At 45.5% G+C, this 19,730-nt stretch overlaps 1 protein-coding gene across 2 annotated transcripts in view; it reads right to left on the bottom strand.

Moving 5' to 3' along the window:
• SLC41A3 (solute carrier family 41 member 3) overlaps positions 1–1,302 on the bottom strand; it is a 36,578-nt gene extending 35,276 nt beyond the window's left edge. For both annotated transcript variants that reach the window (XM_054034293.1, XM_054034294.1), the window contains exon 1: positions 1,162–1,302. The gene's annotated coding sequence lies outside the window, so the exon portion shown is untranslated. The remainder of the gene's footprint in view (positions 1–1,161) is intronic.
• Positions 1,303–19,730: the final 18,428 nt, after the last annotated feature.

Genomic DNA, 19,730 nt, shown 5'->3' with positions numbered 1-19,730 from the left:
AGAGAAAAATGGAGAAACATGTAAGGGTTAAAAGACTCACCACAAAATCCCAGCTCCCCAGAAAGCCATCCACAAAACAGGTGAAAACTCAGCAAAATAATGACAACAATTTACAAAACAGCAAGACACAGTGTTTACCCAGTTACTTTGTAATATAAGGGCTTGTGTACACACACACAGAGAGAGAGAGAGAGAGTCATTTACGAGCTGGACCCAGGCCTGTCTTTCCTCACCAGTAACACTTCTCAAGAGACTACCCACGTGCTCTGTCGATTCCTGAAGCTCAGCTGTAAATTGATCAGCATAATGAGAACGACAAGTCTCTCTGTGACTCAGTTCTCTATCCGTGGCATGAGGATAATAGCACTTCCCTACCTCACAGGGGTGCTGTGAGGATAATATAGCCTTTTGTGAGCTGCTCAGATACTACGGTAATGGGGATCATATAAGTACCTAAGATAGATAATAAAAATAGATAGTAGAAAATCTCCATTAAACATAAACTTTGGCCAAGTACAATCAAAAAGGGAACGTGGCAGTTGCTGAAGTTTCTTTCATCCAAAAACATTTCTTCAATCTGTTACTTCAAAGGGGAATTTTTTTCCCCTTAGGACAGTAAAACAGTTGGGTATCAAGAAAAATTACCTGACAGTGAGACCTATCACATTGTGAAAGGAAGTAATCAAAGCCACATTTAAAACTAGACTGGACAAAGCACTGGAAAATATACTGAAGGCAGCAATCGTGTAGCTTAGCCCTTTGGTGGAGAACTAGATGGGATCTAACAGAACTTTTCTCTCCCACAATTCCATGATGGATGTTGTTAAAAGCTAAAACTTTCAGCATTGGCCTGAATGAATGAGAGGCTGCAGTTGTGAAGGGGTGAAAGAAATGTCCTCATTTTTAAAAGTATTTACATACCTCATGTTTAAAGTTTCCTGGGTGAAATCCTGACTTCATTGACTTCAGTGAGAGCAGGTTTTCTCTCCTTGATATTTGTTTCAACCCTCTCTAGAGTCAATGTGCTAGAGATATGTTTTTACTACTCCTGGCATATAAGCACGCAAATCCCATTAAGCATTTTTAATCATGGCACTCATGCAAACTGATTGAAGCATTCAGCTTAAATTTTCAAAATAATTCAGGATTTAGAATCATTACCTCAATGCCAGAACTGTGTTGTATCTGAACGAAGTCCGTCCTGGAGGTTAGGTTGTTATGCTAAAGGTTTCATAAGGACAGAATGGTGTCTCCTGGCCTGGGAGCCCATGGTTTGAACAGGGTAGATTTGAGTGCTGTGAGCCTTTGCAAGTGACAGTAACAAAACCCTGCAGCTGCTTCTGTGCTGGGACCATGCATTACTTCTGAACGTCATTTCTAAAATGATCAGGCTTAAATTTCAGCTCACTGAGCATTATTGTGTGTCTTATCTTCTTCCCAAATGATGCCTCCCTTACAGTGGTCTGAGGAGTTTCTTTTCCCCAGGGGAAGGCTGGGGGATGAGGTGCCAGTTAAAAATAGTGGCCTTGACAAGACATTTTAAGACGTGTAGCTCTTATTATGCTATCAATTTACAGCTGAACCTAAAGAATCTACAGAGCAAGTGGGAAGTCTCTTGAGAAGTTTCACTATGAGGAAAGTCAGAACTGGTTTCAGCAAATCATGACAGCTTCCAGAAATGCTACAACTGTATTATGAATCAATACTATAGGAGACTAGTGTTCTTCTGTGTAAGGGAGTTGTGTGTGGTAGTTTAGATTCTGGGCATAAGGACAAGAAATATATTGTTTGATGGCGGGCAGAGGACTTTATAGGTGCCAAAGTCAGACATCTGTGTGATGGTGTTGACTGCAGCTGACGACAAAGAGATGCAGAGCTGGATATCAGGAGCCAATGGTATCACCACATCTCCAATGAGTTTCATGTATATGTTGAAAAGGGGAACGGGCAACATAGATTCCTACGAGAGTCTATAATGTGGGTCTTGGCATTTGCCAATTATGAATCTCTGGAATCTGAGAAGTATGAGCAGGGCTGTCATAGTGCTGCACCATCTTCTTCAAGGTTTTTTGTGTGCTGATCAGCAACACCCTTCAGCTAACAATATCAAAGGCAGTTTATGTATCCAAGAGGTTTTCCCATTGAAAGAGATGCCCTGCAGGACCTAGAAAGACTCCAGGTGATTGACTCCAGTTTGCTGTGTTGGAGGAGCATATGGAAGCAGCCAGAGCAAGAAAGATGGACTGTTTCAGAGAGGCTCTTCACATCAGCCTGCTAGAGCTCACAACAGTCCCATCTTGCACTGATCAATCTCAAAAAGTCATTGCCACAGTCAGTGCATTCTTCTAAACGCAGACAACACGACTGTGCTGGTGTACAGAGATCACCAAGGAGCAAAGAGCAGACCCCTGCTGAAGAAGGAGACCTTTCTCGTCAAGTAGGGGGAGTTCCACCATCTGTCCATCAAGCTGAAATAAAACCTGAGGGTTAAGCAGAAAACTGATATATACAAGGATCTCAGTAAGTAAACTCTCAGAGGATAGAGTACAGGCAGGGTACACTGCGTATCGGCTTCTATGGAAAACTGAAAAACACAAAAAATTCTGGAGCAGATACAGAGACAGGTGAGACGGGTGGTTTCGGATGCCTTCAGGAGGCATTGGAACTTCCCTCCAGTCTATGCATCCTCTCCGATGCCTCTCATTTGGAGGGTAATAAAGAAAGTCATTTGGGATAGAGCCAAGTTCACCCTCCTAGCTCCCACATGGCCAAGAAGATCATGGTTCATATAAGCTGGCTGGTAGTGGTTGGATTGAGACTTAGTGTGTGTTTATCACAATCCAGTGCAACGTATCTATTGGACTGGCTCCTGTGGGAGCGAGAGCAATCAGAGTTCTACATCATTTGCTCATAGCAGAGCCTGGACAGTGTTCATCTAATGGTGCAAAGACAGGACGCCAATTTGTGCTAAGTTGTTCTCTGTCCCCACCAACCTAGAATTACTGCATGCTGCTTTTCCATAGTCCTACCAGAGTGCGGGTAGCAGCCTTGAGAGCTAAGGAGTTTGAGGATTGTTTCCAGCTAGGATTCCACCCCGTAACATCTCTCTCCTCTGACCTCTTCTATTCTCCCTGCTCCCTCCACAGAGCCTTCACTTAGTGCGTAATAAGCTCTTTATTCCCCCATTCATACTATTCCACTTTTGCTCCTCTCCTGGAAAGTAATTTTCCTGGCAGCTATTACTTTAGCCAGGAGGGGAGAAAGCTATCAGCCCTTTCCTGTATTCTGTTCTGTATTGTTTCCCACCCTGACAAAGGAGGCCCCTTCGGCTCCGCTGTGAAATAATTTTCTTCCCAGGATCACTTCAGGCTCCCATATTACCAAAAACGTTTCTCTCGTTAATCTCTTTTGCCTTAGGCAGTAAAAGTGAAGCCAGCGTTAGCTAGCTAGCCGGAGGCTACTTAAGAGATACCTCAAAAGGCACTTTACAGATAAGATATGTCTTCACGGCAGAATTAACTCAGGTGATCAGCACCCGGGTCTGAGCACCCAGGTTAGCCTAGCTTGCATCTGAGCAGCCACACTGCAAAAACCATACCTGAGTTACTGGGTCCTCACTTCCTCATGTATGTTACTAGGATTTCTGGTGGCCTAGCCTGTGGTTCTTTGTGCTGCACTAAGATGAGCTGTGCTATGATTCTTTCCCAGTGAATTTTGGGAGAATCGGTCTGTCCTTCTGGGAGCACGGGAATTTGTGGGAACATACTGGAGGTCTATCAGCACTTAAGTAATTAGCCTGCATCCTCACTGCAAAGTGGATGGGTTACCAGCCCAGGTGAAAGCAGAATCTAAGCTCTAACCCCACTCAGGCCAGCTAGTCTGGGTTTAAAGCACCAGGAACTTGAGTGTGAGGTTTGTGAGTGGATGGGAGAGAGGTTGGGAAAACACCTGAGTAAGAGCCTGTGTTAACTCTGCAGCGAAGACAGACCTTGGGAGGTGTGAGGCCCCTTTCATTCTTCTGAAAGGTGTAAAGAAAAAGAGCCTGGGGAGGTGGCTAGGTGAGCTGGCAGGAAACCTACCTGGTTTCTGTGAGAATTTCAATAGAATCAACATTTTTTTAAATCTCCTTCCTCTGAAGCATCAGGGATGGCCACGGATGGCGATGGGACATTGGATGGGGGGGCGGGGGGCCCTATGGCTTTGAGGTGTTACTGAGCTTTTTCTGCCTCAGCTTAGCTGGCTGGTTCTTGCTCACATGCTCAGGGTCTAACTGATATCTATACGTAGGGTTAGGAAGGAATTTCCTCCCAGGTCAGATTGGCAGTGACCTTGGGGGTTTTTTTTTTCCCTTTCCTCTGCTGCATTTGGGTGTGGGTCACTTGCCAGGATTATCTGGGTATATCTCACTTATTTCCCTGCCTTTACAGGGGCCTTGGGCACTGGTGCATCTTGGGCCTTCCTGTCCTCTGCCTGTGGCACATAATAGTTCAGTCTCCTGAGGGGTTTAATACTTTGGTCTAATTTCAGTTGTTGGGTTTAGTGTATGGGTGCTGGGTGGTGTTGGTGGCCTGTGATATACAAGAAGTTGAACTAGATGATCTGGGGGGCCCTTCTGGCCTTAAACTCTATGATCCTGTATTTCCATGGAACGTTTAAGTTCTGTCATTTCACCATTTTCCGGTGGAACGCTTTTCAGCGGAAAGTTTCCCCCTGGCTCTGCTCTGAAGTTCCTCACAGCCGTCTCTGTTTTTGACTGACTCAAATGGCTGTATGTCATCAACAAGGTTTGTCACCTCACTGTCACTTTCACAAGAAAGAGAAATTGTGAAATGGACTCTGCGTATACCATAGAAACTGGAAGAGCTGAAAAGGAAGCTTTTATCTGGGTAACTATGTCTGCATCTTAGTGAGCTGCTTGGTTGATCAGGGTTCATTAGAGAAAGAGCCAGACCCAGCACTGAGTAGGTTCCCAGTATTTAATGGTATATCAGACCCTAGGATTCTGTGTAGAGTCATCTGTTGAGATATCTTGTTATCCGGTGCTTGAGTCCTACAAGAAGGAGTAGAGGAATTATTGCTAAATCATGACCAGCATGTGGGCTAGAACAGATGGAACTTGAGACTGGGCCCTAGGAACAGCCAAGTTTGGAGAGAAAGTGTAGGCTGAGGTTTGTGTCTGTGTCACCAACAAGGTCAAAACAGGAAGCGGGTAAAGGTGGATTATGTAGGTATGCTGTCTTCAGAGCAATGTGGCAGCTCCACCTGCTTAAATTGTATTTGTGGTTGAATGGAGCTGGCATGCTGGCTGGCTCAGTTTTCTAGACGTCCCCTTAGAAAATTCTCCCTCCCACCAAAAACAAAATACACTGCAGTGAGCAGGACACTTAAATATTGATCATTATTAGCAACATAGGCCACAGGAATGTGCAGCAACATATATCTGGCTATTGCTTTATATTTCTCATTTCTGATTTTATTTTAGATTTGTAAATTAATTTTAACACAGATAAGGCCCAATACAGGATGATAAGCTCCCTGAGTATTAGTTAAGAAATCCTGTCAATATTGTTTTTACTAATGTAATAATGTACAAAAGACTGTACATCATAAAGCCTATTGTATATCACACATGCATATAATACATTCAGGGCATTAGATTTTAGTGTGATTTCCACCCATTTTGTTGCCCACATGAATTTATTTGCTCTTCTATGATACTCAGGTGAGATGGGAAACTCATACCAACGTGCCACTAGATGGCAGCAGCATAGCGTGACATCATGTTCAATCCCACGCTCAGTGGAATATATTGTCCAGCATGCTTATTTACTGGAAGGCTCATAGTCTTGGGATTCCAAGCCTGTCATTTGTAGGTCAGGGGTTCAAATCTGGCCAAGGTCAGCAGTGGTTAGAAATCTTTACAATCTGACAGCTGTTCAGTGGCCCATGTGAAATGAGTTTGTGGATTTCCATTCCTGTCTCATGGACAGGTGCCCATATGATAATTGGTACTAACTGGCCCCATTGCAATTTGCTAGCAGCATTTGCAGAGAAGCTAAAAGACTGAATGGGCCACAGAGACTAAATTCCCCTCTCACCTCTCTGGCTTGTTCCACAAGGCAAAGGGTTCATCTCTGTGCACAAGCCTTCCCTCTGGAACGACGCCAGAAGAAGAATGCCCTGGCTTTGTTCCTTGTGGGAGAAAACCACTGCCTGAAATGATCTCATTCAGGATAGGGGCACAGAAGATAGGATGGGTGATATGTAGAGTCCGTTAGCAGCTAAACATTAAGATGCTATTAATTTAGTACATGACACTCAGATATTCTAGCAATGGGGCCATTCAATACCATTAAACATGTCAGTAACGTGTGTTGTTGACAGATCAGCATAGCTGCACAGACAGGCTTTACCCAAAGTAGTCCAGCCATAGTGGTGACCTAGCTTTAAAAAAGAAAATGGATCTGAAACCCTTTTCTCATATCGAGAGTCTTCAGGCTTCAAAGATTGTGGGGAGAAGGGTCTTTTTGGATCCCCCGCCCTGGAAGACATTTAGCTGGCCATGCTCCCTACTCACCTCTTTATAATCCCATGTGGGGTTGGAGCAGCTGATACTCTCAGGACACCCCGTGAGATAAGCAATGAGCCTAGCCAGCATGTGACTGTGAAACAGTTCAAGTTTGTGTGTCACATAGCTTGTTCCGTTCAGATTTGAGAAGCATGTTGCTATGCAAATCTCTCTGGGGAGCTGGGCACCTCTCCAGTGCACAGATTTGCCTTGCTGCTAATGAATCAGCCTCTTTTGCTAACTTACCTCCCAAGCTTGTTTACTTGGAAACCAAAAGTTTAAGGAACAGGGCTCTCTCCATGCATAATGACGACCTATTTTAGATAGTCTTCCTCTCTCGGTCATATTTCTGGAGCGGAGGCACAAGTGAGAGTGCCTGTATCCAAGAGGCACTTCCAGGAAACAGTCCCAAACAACATCAGGCCATGTCCACTTTGAGACCTGACATCTCAGGGTGCCAGCACTTCTGCAAAACAGAAAATGTCAGTGAGAGCCTGCGCTGGAATTCATCTGCCTTGTACAAAGGACCCTATGTGGATTCAGACTCTCAGTATACTTTTGTTATTTAGCCATTTCCCTATTTTAGTGAGGAACACAAACAACCTCATATTCCCACACGAGGACTGATCATTCATGACACTGGCACAGCCATGCAAGGGCACAACGAACACGCCGCCCCCAAACCTTCACAGGGCAGGACTGCAAAGGAGATATGGCATCTTGATGGGGAACGCTTGTAAAGGTGAAACTTTCCAGATGCCATCCCATCTACGGGGTGCAGGGTGCTCTCTCAGAACAGCCCATAGAGAAGACAAAAAGAGCTCCCATTTGTGGTTCCCCCATAGGCATCCCTAAGAGAGAACTGGAGACAAAAACACTCAGTGACATTAAGAAAAAAGAAAACCTACCACCACATTTGAAAGGGAGATGGGGCTGAACTAAAACCCCTCACCTCACCAACTCTAAATGTCAGGTTTGGATCCCGTTCTGAAACTTTGGCTTGAGCCATCTCTAGCATAACACTATTCTTAATCAATACATGCAAGGAACATGGGAGTGCGATGACCAGGGCTGGATTAACTCTCCTGTGGGCCCGGGGCTATTAGATTTTGTGGGGCCCCTGTATACAAGTCTTTTTCCTAATTTAAAACAAAATTATCACAATTATGGCATTGAGGCTATTCACGCTATACTAAACTTGCTTTTTATAGCCATTCTGTGGTTACATTTCAGTCCTAAAACACATAGAATATAGTTAAGTTAACTCAAAATAGCCTACTTCTTACCTTAGAACAGCTGTTATATTAGTTTCTCTCTGGGAGGGAGTTTGGGTATAGGAGGGGGCTTCAGCCTGGGGCAGAGTGTTGGGGTGTGAGCTCTCAGAGGGAGTTTGGTGCAGGAGGGAATTCTGACCTGGGGCAGGAGGTTGGGGTGCAGGAGGGGGTGTGAGGTGTAGGCTCAGGTCAGGAGGCGCTTACCACAGGCAGCTCCCAGCCAGCGGCCAATGGGAGCTGCAGGGACGGTGCTGGGGGCGGGGGCAGCGTGCAGAGCCGCCTCTCCCCCTTCTAGGGGCTGCAGAGACGTGCCAGCAGCTGGCTGCTTCCAGGAGTGGCGTGGAGCCATGGCATGCAGGCAGCCTGCCTGAACCCTGCTGCGCCAGGGCCCCCTTTAGCCCAGGGCCCTAGGCTCCAGCCACTAAAGCCCCTGCGTTAATCCAGTCCTGGTGATGACCTGTGTCTATTAGGATTTTCACCATTGATCCATCTAATCTAGTGTCCCCAATAGCTGATGTTTCAAAGTAAAGAGAGAAAGAAATGAACAATATGCCTAGCCATGGAGGGAAGAAATACTATTCAGATTTTATCTAGCATGTTTCACTTTCAAAGTATTTTAGTGATATTAACAAATACATTACATTCAGCTCATAGTCAGTGCTAGCCCATTGGGGTCCCTCAGCAGGAATATTTTTGCACCCCCCAACACATATTAAACAAGTGAATGGGAGTTCCCTTCAGTTGCTCATAGATTCATTGATTCTAGGACTGGAAGGGACCTCGAGAGGTCATCGAGTCCAGTCCCCTGCCCGCATGGCAGGACCAAATACTGTCTAGACCATCCCTGATAGACATTTATCTAACCTACTCTTAAATATCTCCAGAGATGGAGATTCCACAACCTCCCTAGGCAATTTATTCCAGTGTTTAACCACCCTGACAGTTAGGAACTTTTTCCTAATGTCCAACCTAGACCTCCCTTGCTGCAGTTTAAACCCATTGCTTCTTGTTCTATCCTTAGAGGCTAAGGTGAACAAGTTTTCTCCCTCCTCCTTATGACACCCTTTTAAATACTTTTAAACTGCTATCATGTCCCCTCTCAGTCTTCTCTTTTCCAAACTAAACAAACCCAATTCTTTCAGCCTTCCTTCATAGGTCATGTTCTCAAGACCTTTAATCATTCTTGTTGCTCTTCTCTGGACCCTTTCCAATTTCTCCACATCTTTTTTAAAATGCGGTGCCCAGAACTGGACACAATACTCCAGCTGAGGCCTAACCAGAGCAGAGTAGAGCGGAAGAATGACTTCTCGTGTCTTGCTCACAACACACCTGTTAATACATCCCAGAATCATGTTTGCTTTTGCAACAGCATCACACTGTTGACTCATATTTAGGGCTTGGGGCCCTAAGCAATTGCTTAGTCTTCTTATGCCTAGCACCAGCTCTGATTCACCTCATGTGATTAATTAGTTAAAATTCCTTCCTGAGTTGGATATTGCATCATCTGCGGTGTATACATCAGGCATTATTTCTAGACATCCATTAACTGGGCGTTACACACCGTGGAGAGTAAAGGATGCTAGCACCCCGAACTCAGTCTTTCCTGGGCTTCCAGTGGTCTCACATTGCCTTACTATGTAATGGTGTGCGGTGCTGACTGTCTATGCACACAGTAGACCACACAGTGGTAACCATGTGTTTTCAGAGCAGATTTACAAGCTGTTGAGAGGGCTTTAGGAAAGGGGAGAGGGACTCTTTTTGCTGCAACAAAGCAGCTCCAAAGATGGGCAAGGATGGTATCGTTTCTGCTGTTCAGTCCAGTCTGAGAATGATTTCCTATTATAAATACATGGGGCAATGGTTCCGTATCTTTCTACTGCTTTTTTGCACTTGTTAAAATAATCCATCGGTCTAAGGCACTCAGCCCCATGGTATGCTGGGCACCATTAAATACATTTAGAAACACATGATTGCCCTGAAGGAAAACGAACAATGCTGTCTTCCAACCCTCTCCTCCCACAGATTAATGCCTCATACTTAAGAGGAATCGGATCTAGATGTTTATTCCCCAGAGCACATACGTATTAAAGTGATTTTATTAAGTGACTCACAAAATGATTGTTTTGAAGTGTCTTTCCAGTTTGTTAGGCTATTTCCTCGGGCACCTATTTTATCCTTGGGTTTTGGCTGATCTATTTCCTGAACCTTTGCATTTAATTTTAGATTTTGTTGTTGTTTGAAATAAATTGTTCTAATGAATGCTAGGTCTGTCCTGTATTTCACAATCTGTAGTTTTGTGGCAAAAATAGACGTGTTATCCAATTTGATTTTCGAATTATCTGGACTGCATGATTCAGGATTTTGGTTATGAGTGAAAGAGCCTTTCAGCTCCATGTTGCCAGTGCTAGTCTTCCTCAGATCAGTAATGGCTGCACGTTATTACTGTGTGATGATTATTTAGAGGCCTGTGAAATGAATTGTTGGTCTCAGTACAGGAGTCCACAGCCCAGAACCCACCAGCACAGCTGACCTGGCACTAGCTGATGGTGGCAGCAGAGAGGTCAAGGCTTGTCTGGATCATGGAGTCTAAGCATGGATAGAGCCATTATTACAAAGAGGCATTCAAAAATAAAAAGGAAATGATACATAATATGATACGTGGCAGTTAAAGAAATTCAGCATTTGGGTGTCACATTTGCAAAATCAGCTTCTAAAATTGCAGGTTCCGTTTTACTCACCTCCATTTTCACATATCTGAACCTTCCATTCTGTGCATGCAAATTGCATGTGGGTATTATGCAGATGCAGTTTGCACCAGCAAAAACTCAGATGTGAATCATTGCATTTGCAGTTTCAGTGGCCACTTTTGAAATCTTGGAAGGTGCTGAGCTCATCTCAATCCATTGAACTTCCAAGTCCGCACCTCTCAGGATGTGGCTCTAAAATAGGGACAATCAAATCTCAGGGCATAAATTCTTATTGGTTGATTTCACCTTGGTTCAGAAGAGAATTGCGAAGCCCTCCAATTATCGAAGCCCCACAATCGGTACCACCAGCAAATGCCTAATGTCAGAAGGGTTCTGTGCCCTAAGCTCACATGATTTGGCAGAGGGGGGCTACATACATTTACCTGGGTCTGCTCGCTCTGACATCTGAACAAGTGATATGCAGGGGTCTGGCCACTACTCCAGCCTCGGGGCTGAACTAGCAGCTATGGAGCCTGTGCTGCAACTACTCCACTCCCTGGCCCCTGGGTGCGTGCGCGAGTGTATGGATTTCAGTTCCCTTGTACTTCACCCACTAGAAGTATTGTGGACATATGAGCTGTGTAGCACATGAATAATAATAATATTCTATGCTTCTATAGCACTTTCCATCCAAGGATCCCCAAGCAGATCAATTAATGGTGGGATGGCATTTTGGAAAAAAAATAAAATGCAATATAAATGTGTGTTACTGTTATTTTTAGAGAAGGGCAGAATATGGATCCCGATCCAAACTGTCTCAAAGTTCAAGGTTGTTCACGTCCAGAGCTTTAATTTCTTCACATCAATTATTATTAACCGTAACTAGCTATTAACTATCCATTAACTAGCTGTGTCACGAAAACAAGAAACCCCCCCACTTCGTCACATCCTGAGCCTCATAAACCTATCTGACAAAGATCAAAGTTATCACTCCTACAATACAGATAGGGAACTGAGGTACAGAGAAGCTAAGCGACTTGCCTGAGGTTATGCAGCTTGTCATTGGCATGACCGGAAATAGAATCCGAGAGTCCTCCCGCAGCAATTCTTCTGTTCTAACCACTACATACAGCACTCTCTCCCACTGTTCCCATGCAGTCCCTTTTCCGATTTATCTGCTCTCTTTAGGGCCCACTCTTGCTCATGGTTCTGAGCAGTTCGAGATCTACTCATGTGACTAAGGGTTTGAAGAATTGGGCCCTTACTTTGAACACTGTGGCGAAGTTCCTCCTCTATCTTGGTGGGTCCTGCGCTTATTGGCGGATTTTCTTGCCTCAGAGATTCACCATGTGGGTTGGGGAACAGCCCAGCGACCTTCCCCTCTGGAAGAACCCACAGTCCAGGTCAATGGGGAGGTTTGGGGGGAACCCGGGCCCTCCCTCTACTCCGGGTTCCAGCCCAGGGCCCTGTGAACTGCAGCTGTCTATAGCACCTCCTGTAACAGCTGCATGACAGCTACAACTCCCTGGGCTACTTCCCCATGGCCTCCTCCAAACACCTTCCTTAGTCTTACCACAGGACCTTCCTCCTGGTGTCTAGGGTTACCATACGTCCGGTTTTTTCCCGGACATGTCCGGCTTTTCGGCAATCAAACCCCCGTCTGGGGGGAATTGTCAAAAAGCCAAACATGTCCGGGAAAATGCTGGCCGGGCACTTCCCCTCCCTCGGCTGCTCTGCTCCTCCCCTGACTCTTCGGCTCTGTTTAAGAGCTGAGCTGCCCGAGCGCTATGGGCTTCAGGCAGCCCCCTTGCCTCCGGACCCCAGCCGCCGGCCGGGCACTTCCCCTCCCGGGCTCCGGCGGCGCAGGGTCCAGAGGCACAGGGGCTGCCCGAAGCCGGTAGCGCTGGGGCAGCTCGGCTCTTAAACAGAGCCGAAGGGTCAGGGGAGGAGCAGAGCCTCCGGCCGCGGCGGCTTTGCTCCTCCCCGACTCTGTTTAAGAGCCGAGCGCTTCGGGCTTCGGGCAGCCCCCATGCCTCCAGACCCTGTGCCACCGGAGCCCGGGAGGGGAAGTGCCCGGCTGGGGGCGCAGGGTCCAGAGGCATGGGGGCTGCCCGAAGCCGGTAGCGCTCGGGCAGCCCGGCTCTTAAACAGAGCCGAAGAGTCAGGGGAGGAGCAGAGCCTCCGGCTAATGGGCGGGGCCAGGACCCCGTGGAGGGTCCTCTTTTTTTATTTGTTAAGTATGGTAACCCTACTGGTGTCTGATAACGCTTGTGCTCCTCAGTCTTCCAGCAGCACACCCTCTCACTCTCAGCTCCTTACACTCGCATCACAAACTGAAGTGAGCTCCTTTTAAAACCCAGGTGCCCTGATTAGCCTGCCTTAATTGTTTCTAGAAGCTTCTTCTTAATTGGCTCCAGGTGTCCTAATTAGCCTGCCTGTCTGCCTTAACTGGTTCTAGCAGGTTCCTGATTACTTTAGTGCAGCCCCTGCTCTGGTCACTCGGGGAACAGAAAACTACTCATCCAGTGACCAGTATATTTGCCCTCTACCAGACTCCTGTACCCCACTGGTCTGAGTCTGTCACAACACCTAAAGCAATAACTTTAGGCAGCACTTCTAATTGTATTTCATGATTTTCACACTCCCTTTTCCCACCCACAAAGCACTAATTTCCCCTGTTGACTCTCCCATAAATACAGTTTTTTTGTCAGTCCAGAGAGGGTAGGGAGCAAAGACAGAGACAAATGCTCAATGCACAGAGCAGATCTGTTCACTTGGCCTCATTGCCCTCCCCAGAGCTCTGAAAACAATTAGAGGGATCCTCTAATTGGGAAGAGCTAGGTGTCCTGGTCCCCAGCTCACCCACCAGCCTGGCAGGTTGCACACACTACGCTCCCAAGGTTTACAGGCAGGTGTTATTGCTCAGTGCCTGAGGTTGCTCAGTTCAGCTGGGGCCTCGCCAGGCTTTCTGAAGAAAGATGTATTTATTTAGAACTGGCTTATGAGATGGAAAACTGGTTTCTATATTTAACGGGAAGCACCCTCTGCAGATTAACACCAGCAGTATCTTCTTTGGGGACTGCTGCCTTCTTATGGGAAAACGTGTCACTACCCTCTGTGGCCTTTTTAGGCATAGTCCTCCCCAGAGTTGTGATCTGGTAATATACATATTAACCATTTGTTGGTCTTTTTCCCTTTAAAAGCCTTGGACTAAGAATTAAATAGCCTCCTGGGGCACAGGAAGATAGGAATTTTCAGAGCCATTGGAAGATGGTTGTGTAGGATTTGCTGGGAGATTTTTTCATGTTGAGAAACAATCCTTTGAATGAGTATGTGCGTACTCCTCTGTTCGTCAACCTTGGCCATTGTCATAGGCTAAGCGGGCATGGCCACATCACTGCTTGAACGGGAGACCTCCAAGGAACCCCACAATTCTGCAGCAAGAGGTGATTCACTATTACTGGAATCAGTACCGTGCCAGTGCTTCGGTATGGCGTACGGGAGTGCTATGGTGTCGGAGGTACCATCATTTGGACAAAATGTAAACCCACAGCACCTTTTTGTAAGAGTAAAGGTAGCATCCCGCAAACTCCAACCGGGGTGGTTACATTCTATGTACCTACATTTCCACTGCCTGTGCAAATGCATGCAGGCGCTGTCCTCTCTTCTTCTGCTAGCTAAACTCTTGTGTAATGTTGCAGGGCACAACTGTTGTGCCTTTTTATTCCAGAGGCAGGTACATAATTCTTGTATATTCTTTCCAACCTACCCATTTAAGCTTGTTGTGAACATTACTTACTGTTTGAAAAAAGGCATTTGGATCCTTGGATGAAAGGTGCTATAGATGTTTAGACATAATTAATTAGGCCTCACTACACCCTTGTAAGTTAGATGGTATTATCCTTATGTACTATTTAAGGAAACTGGGGCACAAGGAGGTTTAATGACTGGCCTAAGGGTATGTGAATCAGTGGCAGATCCAGGAACAAACTCTCAGCATCCCAGTTCTCCTGCTGTGCCCACAAAACTAATAATTCCCAGAACGTCTCAGGTCCAGTCCCTTCTCCCTTCTAATAACAGCAGTAAAAATATAAGTAAGATCTTTAGGGCTGGGACTGTGTCTTTCTATGTATTAGTACAGCATCCAGCGTAATGGGACCTGATCCTGATTTCGTGACCGGGACGCTATTGCCATATCAATATGAAATAACAGTAAAGCTACATGACATGACAACGTTACCATAGACAGCTATTGTGCAAGGAAATCCTGCATTTGTGTTTGCAAAGTGGACAGCTGTGAGGATCATACTACTCGTTTAATGTGTGCAAATGCTCAGATTATGTATGCAACAGGTACACATGTAGGTTTTGCAAGTTAGATGCCAACATTTGAGAAACCTAGCCTAGTCATCACATTGACTAGCAGGGCCTCAGACAAATATGCATACAAATTCAATTTGTACCGAATTGCCCCAATCATTTCGCAGATTTTGAAAAAGCAAATATTCAGGTTTTACCGATTTTAACACAAATTTTACAAGTGCCAGCACTCGCCAGAGCCAGTTACCCCCACACAGAGTCCCCACAGGACAACTCCACAGAGCAGTCACTGCTGGCTAGTGACTGCTGCTGCATAAGGTGGGAACGAGACGGGCAGGGACCTGGGTGATAGCCCCCACCTGCTTTCCTTGCCAGACAGGGCCCCCTCCTGACCCCTGCCCTTCAGCACAGCCCTGTCTGCTTCCCCTGGGCTGTGAGGGAGTGAGAGAGGCAGCCAGGTCCTGGCAGTTGAGACTGCTCAGCCACTGCTGTGACAGGCCCCAGGGAGTGGAAGGCTCCCACTGCGTCCCTGACAGTACTGGGAACCCCTCACTTTCCACCTTCTGCCCCCCATGAGTACCACGCACCTGCCAGCCGCCCCACCAGCTTAACCCCCATGAGTACCAGAGACCCCACACCCTGACTACTATCCCCTTGGAGTACCAGATGCCACTCATCCTCCTGCCGCCACCCCCCCCCCCCCCCCCCGTGAGTACTGGAACCTCTCAACCCTTCTGGCCCTTCATTTTAGTTTTTTTTAACCTGTTTTCACTCATTTTAAAATTATTTTTTTAAATAAATAAATTCCCAGATTTTTTTTTTTTTAAGCCAGAAACCTAAAGCCAAAGCTTAGAGATCCATCACCTGCACTGGCTTTTCAGAAACCTGCACACTGAATATTAAACAAATCACTGACAGTCCTCTGGCCATAACCAGAGCCTTATTTTCTACTACCAGCAGTGACACGTTTATATTATCTGCAAAGCAGCCAGTTCAGGAACAATGAGGATTTGTAGCTATTAGGACAGGAGACATGCTGAGGTGGCTAATTCAAACTCCTTACTGAAAGCCTTGAACCTGCAGAGAGAGAGAGAGAGAGCTTGACATGTATATGTCCTTGCCAGGCAGCATGGTCTAATGGTTGAAACATGAATCTTGGAGGAAGGAGAGCAAGGTTTTACTCTCAGCTCAGCCACAGAATTGCTGTGTATCCTTGACCAACGTTTAGGCTTTTGGGACAGAGTTTCAAGGATATGTAAGTCCATAAAGATGCAGATAGGCACCTAGTAAGGGTTTCCCAGGAGCCTAGGCAGTTTAGGGGTCTAGGTCCCTTTAGGAGCCTTATCTGCCTAGGCACTTTGGAAAATCCTGCCTATCTGCATCTTTAGGCACCTGAATACTTTTGAAAATCTGGCCCTTTGTGCCTTAGTTTCCCATTCTGTAAAACTTGGCTAACTAAAATTAACCACCCAACATGGGCTACTATAAATCTTAATTTGGGGATGTTTGTAAAGCGTCTTGAGATGCTTACATGGAAGGTGCTATAGAGGTACATATTGTATTTCAGATTTTTATTCCATTAGTAGCATCTTTCTGCCTCAAATAGGATACAAAATAGCTCTGGTATCTTTAAGGAGAGATCTATTTATGTATCTGTGTGCTAAGCAAAAAATCTAAAGTCCTTGGATTGACAGTTAAAGCATACTTCTGAACTGGGTATCTGCACAGATGGGCTAATGGGGGAGAATATGCTTTACACACACCCCCAAAAAATGCAGTACAATAATACAAAAGAAAGAAATTCTTGTGAATAGAACCAGTTCCCTTTTCTGCCTCCTGGAAACTCTGATCTGGCAGTGAGTGTTTAGGAGTAACAAGAGCCATAATAGGTCTGAGACCCTTGTGCTTTCTATATTTGTAATGGTCTGGCCTGTTTGGAAGCAGCTGCATTAGCGGCCGCATGTTATGTCTTGTGATCTGCTCTCTGATAATAAGCATAAAAGGACAGTGACGTTAAGAACTGGCAGAAGCCGTTTTTGGAGTGTGGAGGGGGAGAGGGCAATAGTTTATTGAACTTTTGAAGAATTTGTGCCTTCCCAGGAAACTCTGGCCATGAATCCTCATTGAAACATAATGCTGAGTGAATATTCCTTTAGCTGAATGCCAGATCCTGAAGCTAAAACCCCAATGTGAGACCCATGCAGGTTGAAAAGGATCTGTCTGTCCTTTTATGCTTATTATCAGAGAGCAGGTCACAAGACATAACATGTGGTTTCATCCAGTATCAATTGAGAATTCTTTCAGGATTCTCAGGATCAGCCTGGACCAAAGAGATTGGAGGACAGAAGTGGCTACTGGCTGCTTTTCTAAAAAGGCACAGAGGCACCATAATAGTCCAATCATCGAGAAAGTCACCATCTTGAAAGTAAAAAATAAGGCGCATGGAGATTGTGAACCTGTTTCCCCCAAATTACCTCCCCTTTCCAACTCCACACACACACAAAAATGAAAAATTTCAACCAGCACTATAGTTGTCTGAAAATAGGAGGGACTCCCCCTCCTCCAGAAAAAGTTGTGTCAAAGATGTTTTCCTTTTTTTTTTTAATTTGCATCTACATTTAAAAAAATCCAACCTGCTCTACTTGGAAGATTTAAATGATCTTCAAAATTGTTAACACTTGTGCTGCAAGCAAACTTTTTAAACACAAAACAGAATGGCGCCTCCTTACCTCCCCAAATTAAAAACCTCCGAAGTATTAGAAGGGCTAATTTGTGTCTCGGATAGTTTAGCGGCTCAATATGTAGCAGTTACCAACTCCCAGATGTGTCGGCAGTAAGCCTCCCCCACTTCTATCTTACCATCATTTGAGAGCCTTCGGTGTGTTTCATTGATCATTAATGCATCAGATTAATTATCTACGTTCAACTGCAAAAAAGCAGGGAAGATACATGGAATTGGCTAATTAATAATAACTATCTAGGTAAATACTGACTCATTATCATCCAGCCATCTCTTTAAAGGAACAAACATTACAAGGCAGGTCGTTAGCCTTTTGCTAAAGTGATGGAGTTCAGTTAAACTGAATATTTAGGTAGCTTAAATCAAAACTGAACCCAAATGTCTAATGGAGGAATTCTCCAAATTAAAGCATTGTATATCACCAGGCCCACTTTTACTTCCCATCATTGTTCTTCTTTAGCCACTGACCCTTCTCTAGAGTGTGCTGGCAGCTGAAATAGCTACCAGAGGTTACCTTTCAAACATGGACTTTGCAGAAGTTAGAAACATTGACACAACAAGGCATATAAGCTGATTGTGATGATACATTCAGCAAGGGACAGATGGATATTATGAGTTTGTCTGTCTCTCTTTCACTCTGTCTCTCAAAGTGCAGACAAAGAAGCAGGGACCAAGAGAAGCTATGGGCTTCTGGAGAGATGGCTGGAACTCCAGTTAAGATTGAAAGTGGAAATGAGTTGGCTGATCTCATCCATTCAGTCCACACTACAGAACTACTCTTTTGCACGACTGGTAATGTGAGCTCCAGAGATATCCAGGATCAGAACACAAGGGAGTGCAGCACTCAGAGCTGTTTAAGGAAAGTTTGCCCAGCCTCTGCCCAGACTACAGCCTTATTCCTGCAAGATCATGCATGATCCACAACAGGGTCCCCAAGTCTGTAGGCCAGTGGGTGCCCAGAAAGTTAAGAGCTAAGCATCAATCCTCCATACTTAGCAGTATTAAATCCCAAGTCTCCTGAACGTTTCCTTCCTTCCTCTCAAGACTGCAAGGTTAAAAAATCAACAAGGTGGGGCATGGCCATTACTCTTCTACCTAGGCAGGAGCAGCTTAGTGACCACGCAGCAGCATTCTCACCAATGCAGGAACGGAGTCCCCTGAACCCTTACCCTGCTCCGTACTATTTACCTTGCACTTTTCCAAGCAACATGCTGCACCTACGCGGGATAGGCTCAAGTCCTAGGTCTGATGCCATTGCAATGGTCTGTGCATCGTTTTCATTAGTGCTCACCACAAGGTCACATGTCGCTCATTTCCAGCTACTTACCTCTGTCTTCCATTTCATGTGCATCAAAAGAGAAAAGTGAGAATGATGTCAAAAACTGGATGGGGGCAGGGGCTCCAATGTGAGCCAGCATGGCTGCTGTGTGCCAGTGCCCTTTGGCTGTAGGGGAAGCGCTGGATTTCAGAATCAGTAGCTGGGGTTACAGTGAACGTCATTGCACTGAAATGAGATGTGTAACTCTGCAGTTAGAGCGTGAAACTGCCTCAGGGCAGCCACTGCTCCTCAGCTGGTGCGGTGTTAAATCTCAGGTCCTTATGTTATTGACTGGGCAGCAATAGTGACACAGTTTTGGTAGGCGAATAAGGGCCATATTATGGTTGGCCACAGTGCAGGTACAGAAAGGAATTGTGGGGTGTCAAGAAGTGTCGCTGTCTTTGTAACCCATGAAGGGGCCACACATCATCACAATCCCTGCTCAAGGAGACAATCCTGGCTCACCCATTAGGCTAGGAAATTTCCAGGTTTGCTAAATAAACTGTCTAGAGCCAAGCATAGCGGTGGCTGGTTCTATGCAAGCTCCCTGACTTGGAACTTCTCAGCTGCAACACGCAAAGCTAATCTACTTCTGGGTTTTCTCAAGCAGAGAATAATTGTGTGTTGCTGGTTGGTTAGAAGCATAAATGCCTTCCAAAGAGTGGAGTTCATCTCAGGTTTCCAGAGATGAAAGACTTGTATGCTAACCTCTTCCAGCAACTAACCAAATCATTATCAACTGCTGCTGCACTCCCTTAGTAGACCTACAGTTTCTAAACCCTCAAATACTTTAACAAATGGATGTCCCCTTGGCAGGTCACTT

The sequence above is a fragment of the Malaclemys terrapin genome, chromosome 7 (assembly GCF_027887155.1).
Source record: "Malaclemys terrapin pileata isolate rMalTer1 chromosome 7, rMalTer1.hap1, whole genome shotgun sequence".
In the NCBI taxonomy this organism is placed as follows: Eukaryota; Metazoa; Chordata; order Testudines; family Emydidae; genus Malaclemys; species Malaclemys terrapin.
This window is presented reverse-complemented; position numbering and strand designations above follow the sequence as displayed.